The following is a 6000-nucleotide window of genomic DNA, read 5'->3' as shown; positions in this document are numbered from 1 at the left end:
TCCCAAAAAAAAAGGTAGATGAGTATAAGTGTGGAATGAAAGATTAATGGCTGGGGTATGTGAATAAAGAGACCAAAGGATTAATTGGAAGGTGGATCAAAGTATAGAATGGTTCCCTTTTCACCTCATGCTGGCAGCAAACCTTAAACTAAAAGAGTTATTAATGTTTTTATCCTCCTTCCTCACTTCTCTCGCTTGAGAAAATAGGCTCAATCTCTCCTGTTTGCGCTAGAACAAACAGTCTGCCTAGCCCTCAGAGCCATTGGATCGCCAAAAGTAAACTAGGGCCGAAAACAAACTTGGCCTCTGAAGTAAACTAGGGATCCTAGTTTACTTCACAAGCCAAGTTTTTTTTGAGATGTCGTGCTTCACCTCCCCTAGTTTACAAAAGATCTAGGGCCCCAAAGTAATGATCAGAAGGGGATATTTGGTAAGAGTGTCGGAGATGTCATCCCAGTTCTTCACACAAAATTTTATGTGAATTCAAGTGAAATTGACAACAAGCAGTGTGTCGAAACTAAAAAATTCGGTAGAACCTCCCCCTTCCTGAAGAGCACAAGCATAAACAAGATTAAAGAACGTAGATAAAGATTATTCCATCCACAAAGCACGACCAACCATGATTTGAGAAATTAAATGGCAATTATCTTAGGCCAAAAAAACATGTTTAAAAGCAAAAATTCAAACAAAATAGTGACACTAAGGTAAAAGGAGGATTTGAAAGAAAAAATCTATCTTAAAACAATGATATGAGACATGAAATTAGATAAATTTTAAACTCAACCCATGATTTATGATTGAAAATTCTTAAAAATAGGTTTTTATATGAAAAACAAGAAAAAAAATGAAGGCTACTAAATAGGTATTTGGGGCTCTAGGAAGAAGAGAAACAAATCGGTTTGTTTCACAAAAGTTCTAGATTGAATTTTACTTAAAAATCAACATGCAAGGTTTCACAGACTGCTCAAAATGTTTTTTGTGAAATCGGGTGTGCTTTGGTTATTAAATAAGGTATAAATTTTTGAAAATCTCTTAGCAAAATGGAGGGAGGAAGATTTCAGCAAATCAATTTGCTTATGGCGATTTGTAAGAGTTTTAATCAATAAACTCACTTTTCATGCAACAATAGCTTATGAAGATGGGAAAAAAATCAAGAAAAGTAGCTAAAGTTACCAAAAATAGCAAAAAAAAATCCAAAACTTGAATCAAAAAGTAGAAAATAATTTAAGGTCATCGATTAAGCTTTAAAAAATATCAATTATCACTTTATAAAAATAAACAAATTAACTACTTAATTGAGCTTATTGCCTTATCTCCAATTGTGTTAGAATAAGTTAAAGACTTGGCAAGATCATTGAGTACTAGTACCAAACCTTGTGTCCATCCGATACCGTTCATAGCTCTAATTCTCCAGGTGTTAACGCCCTTGTAGTTTGTAGGTTTTGACTTATTGTCCAAGGGAATTTCTAGCACACTTATAAAAATATCGAAATGTATATTTTTCTCGATGTATGGAAGTCAAGTTGAGGGTAGTTTGAAGTACACTCTAACCCTTTATTAATTTTTAGAGGCATCTAGTATATATGGAAGGGCCTTTTTCAATCAAGTGTAAGCAAGGTTTTTTCTTCCGATGGTGGCAACTTTTAATTTATTTAAAAGTTAGGCATTAGAAAGAAAGAAAGACACACACACACACACACACACACACAAGGAATAACACACACACACACACACACACACACACAAGGAATAGGCATAGTACCCATGGGACCACCCTTATCCCCACAACTCAGAGACAAGATGCATCATTTAGGGTAACCAGCAGGGCTCTAACCCACAACCTGGGTTTTAACAGCAAGACACCTTATCAACTGAGCTACCGCTCGATGAGTTTAGTTGAGTTTGCATAAATATTCACACAAAAGCACTTATTGTCAAAATAAGTCAATATTTGGTACATGGCAACTACATGTTTTCTTGTAACACTATTGTCAGGCCTAGTTTTGAGTTGACTCTGTTTTCATGCTAAAAATAGCAGATGTGGACATTTGGTATGTTTTAGGAATGATCAATGAAAATATTTGGAAAATGCTCAATTTAGCTGTTTGTAAACATGCCTAGGTATGTCTGTTTGACTCCCTATTTGCCTAGGCAAGTACGATATGTAAAAAATAAACCTTTTGGTTTTTGCAACAAACTGACACATCATGATATCATGGCATTTGGTTCGAGTATGATATCATGGCATTTGGATGAAATAAGGACAGAAACTGGTTAGGTGTAAACAACATTTTCTTGTTTTGGCCCTATTTCTTTCAGTATTAATAGTGTGCCCTACTAGGTTCGAGTATGATATCATGGCATTTGGATGAAATAAGGACAGAAACTGGTTAGGTGTAAACAACATTTTCTTGTTTTGGCCCTATTTCTTTCAGTATTAATAGTGTGCCCTACTAGGGGAGCCCTTATTTTGGTTCGAGTATGATATCATGGCATTTGGATGAAATAAGGACAGAAACTGGTTAGGTGTAAACAACATTTTCTTGTTTTGGCCCTATTTCTTTCAGTATTAATAGTGTGCCCTACTAGGGGAGCCCTTATTTCAAAGTGTCAAATTTAGATGCGACTTATTATGAGGCTAACTCATGCATGCATATCTCATGTGTAAGACCTTGTACTGATTTGTCCACTGTAGAATGACTTTTTGAGCGAGTGTAAACATCTTTTTACCTTCTTGGCCAACCCTGGTTGAAGAGCATGTGTGCCAACATGGCTGAAAACATAGATACTTTTGTCAAAAATCCACAAGGATTGGTATAAGACAAGTTTAGGGTACCATTTATTAGGCAGCCACCACCAGCACTACCATTTATTAGGCATATACATAAGCCCAGCACTACATCCGGGCATTTTTTTTAACCAGGCATCGACATCTGTTAAGTTGTTAGGTTTGTTAGAAGCATGCACATAGTGCCTAGAACATGATTAGCTGATCTCTTCAATACCATACGATTTCAGAATTCAGCCAAATATGGTGAGCATGTAGCCAGGCACGTTATAGTGTACATTAGTCTAATGCATTCTGATGTGTAGAAGAGGTTTCAAATACCAGGTGTGGAGAAGTGTTAGAGGATCCCTATTCTTCCAAGTGTTTCTATATACATACCACCATAAGAATCAATCCATATTAACATGAGGCTTGATGTGCATGAATAATGGCCAAATTAACCTGTATACCTGGGCATGCTAAAAACAAACCATGAGAAGGGCCTTGTAGAAGAAGGTGTGGACATCATTTGTTGATTCCATTTTTCCTTTCTCTGCTACATGCTTAAATACAGTGTTAAAAAATTGTTTGAGTTAGTTAGCCAATAGAAACTCTTCAGATGTGCTTTGAATTTCATAGGCCATTTCTTCAAGTAAGAGGCACTTGTGCTCATTGGATTACCAAAAGATAACTTTTAAGTTGGGGTAAACAACTTTAGGGTTCTAGATAGCCATATGTAAAAATTGTCCCGTTGCCATCATTTAACATGTATGAAAAGTACCCAAACCGTGTCAGAATTGATCAAGGTTTGATATACCCCCAAGGCTTAGACAAAATGTGTACAAGCCTATGAAGATTTTTTACATCTAGAAGACCCTTATTTCTCCAAGCGTGGATAACAGATTAGCCTTGGTGCAAAACATTTTTCATTTTCACAAACCTTGTGCCCATGAAACTTCCTTATGCTTGAAAAGTCACTTGATTTCATCATAAGCAATATTTGATACAAAGTGAGTTTATGATGCCCTTTTGACTTGTGCAAATCCATGTCTCTATCCGGGGTCATTTGGCTACTAAAAGTAGTAGGTGTGAACAAATTTTTGACCTATCAATCATCATGATGATATCTTTGTTGACGGGGTATTTTGGCATGGTCAAAACTGTATTTACTTTTGCTAGTTTGACATGAGTTTTGATACGTACCAGTTGTGTGTGTAGCCATGAAGGTTGCTTTTTTACTAGGTGTGCACAACATATTCACCATGAGGATATGATTTGCCATAATCAATCCATTTACATGTGCTTTGATAATCAATCCATTTCCACATGTTCATTTCATTTAACATACTTAGGGTTCTTAAAATTGGACAAGATTTGATATTTATGTGGACTACATGCTTTCAGAGACTTGTATTCATCTTTGGTTCTTCATGCTTGAAATCAAAAAACATCCATTTGTCTATTTTTAGCCAACTATCCCCCGTGAAACTTAAAACTGATTTTTTTATATTTTTAGTGGCTTACACCTGCTGACCGAATGACTCATGCTTTTGTGTAAGGCTTCTATGCTTCTATTAGATCCTATCTGTAAGGTTTTGTCAAGATCATTTTTAAGTACATCAAACTACTAGGTGGGAACAACTTTTTACTTGTTAACAATGGCTAAAAATAGTTGTTATGTTTGTTCAAATCTTGCAAGAGCTTATCTTTGCCACATACATGCACATCATTCTGAAATCTCATGTGAATCTAATGTGTGCATGGCTCAGAACCCATATATTCACTATTTTTAGACTCCAATTGCAAATTTTAGCTTTCAATGTATTGGCCTATTAGTGCATCACAGAACCCAGGATGTCCGATGAAGTTGATATTCGACATAAGGCTAGTCCTAGACCATGTTCTTGTAATTTACATTTTCATCCATGTTTGAATTTGACACCTATAGGGTCAATTTTTTACCACATGTGTACAAGTAATGCATTTTCATCCAAGTCTGAGGGTCTCTTTTTACCAAGTGTGAATAACTTTTTAATAGGTGATGCATTTGGTTAAAACTTGGCCCCTTGGAACAGCTTGAAAATATTATAGATTTGCTCTAAATGTTCTAAGATTTGAGATGTGCCTAGTCCGAGGGTTTGTTTGCACACATGTGGAGCCATGCTTCTAAATAAGGTCATTTCCCCTTCATTTTACTAGGCATGCACAAGAAAATGTGCTTGAGGCCAGGGAACATAATGACGGAGTCTTAACACAGGTTGGATAAAGAATTGGAGGCCTACACTCGACATGCCAACAAACGCCGAAGGGATGTGAAGTTCTCAGAAGGAGATTGGGTTTTTCTTTGGATTATGAAGCAAAGACTCAAACAGGAGGGCAATTGATGGCCAAAGTTATCGTTTAGGAGCTTCAAACCTTTTCCTATATCCAGAGAAAGATCAACGAGGTGTCAATGAAGTTGAAGCTACCTTTGAGCTAGACTATGCACGATGTATCTTTAAGACTTCAGCCCATGGGGATAAATATATATTGGATATCTAGGAATAGTCCATGGTGTATCTCAAAGACTTAAGCCAACTCTAGTAATCAAAACATTGAGACAAATTTTAGTGATAATGTTTGTCCCCAAGGGCTTCAAATTGAGAATAATGTTTGGAAGTGAGTCAATGGTTTATCTCTAAGACTTGAGCCTATCGCTTCAAAAAAAATTCAAAGGAATTGAGTACATGGCGCACCTCTAGCACTTGATTCATTGATATATGGTGCACCTCCAAACTTGAGTCGAAGAACACCTTTAGGACTGCAGATTGTAGAGCTTCCCAAAACACCTTTAGGACTACGAATTATAGAGCTTCACTAGGACCTAAGTCTAAGAGCACATCTAGCACTTGATTCCTTGGTGTATATGATGGTGCACCTCTAAGACATAAGTAAAAGAGTACCTCTAGGACTTGAGCTTATGATGACATCTAAAGTTGAGACTGTATCATCATACAAGAGAAATTCTATAATTCTATTCTTAGAGATGCCCCTAAGGCTTGGATCTTAAAGCATCTTTGGGCCTTCAGTCCTACAACACCACCACCCGTTAGGCCTGGTTACTTTAGCACCCCAAGGATATGAGGATGAGCTTGTGTCCTACTTTGGGTTTTCAAAATATGTGTTTATCTCCTCCCATTATCTAATAATATGTTGAAACAAATTATACAATGCAGAATGTCCAAATTGCACGG

The sequence above is a fragment of the Cibotium barometz genome, chromosome 14 (genome assembly GCF_041138505.1).
Source record: "Cibotium barometz isolate CiBa-2024 chromosome 14, ASM4113850v1, whole genome shotgun sequence".
In the NCBI taxonomy this organism is placed as follows: domain Eukaryota; kingdom Viridiplantae; phylum Streptophyta; class Polypodiopsida; order Cyatheales; family Cibotiaceae; genus Cibotium; species Cibotium barometz.
The sequence above is the reverse complement of the archived record's forward strand: the minus strand, read 5'-3'. Positions refer to the sequence as shown.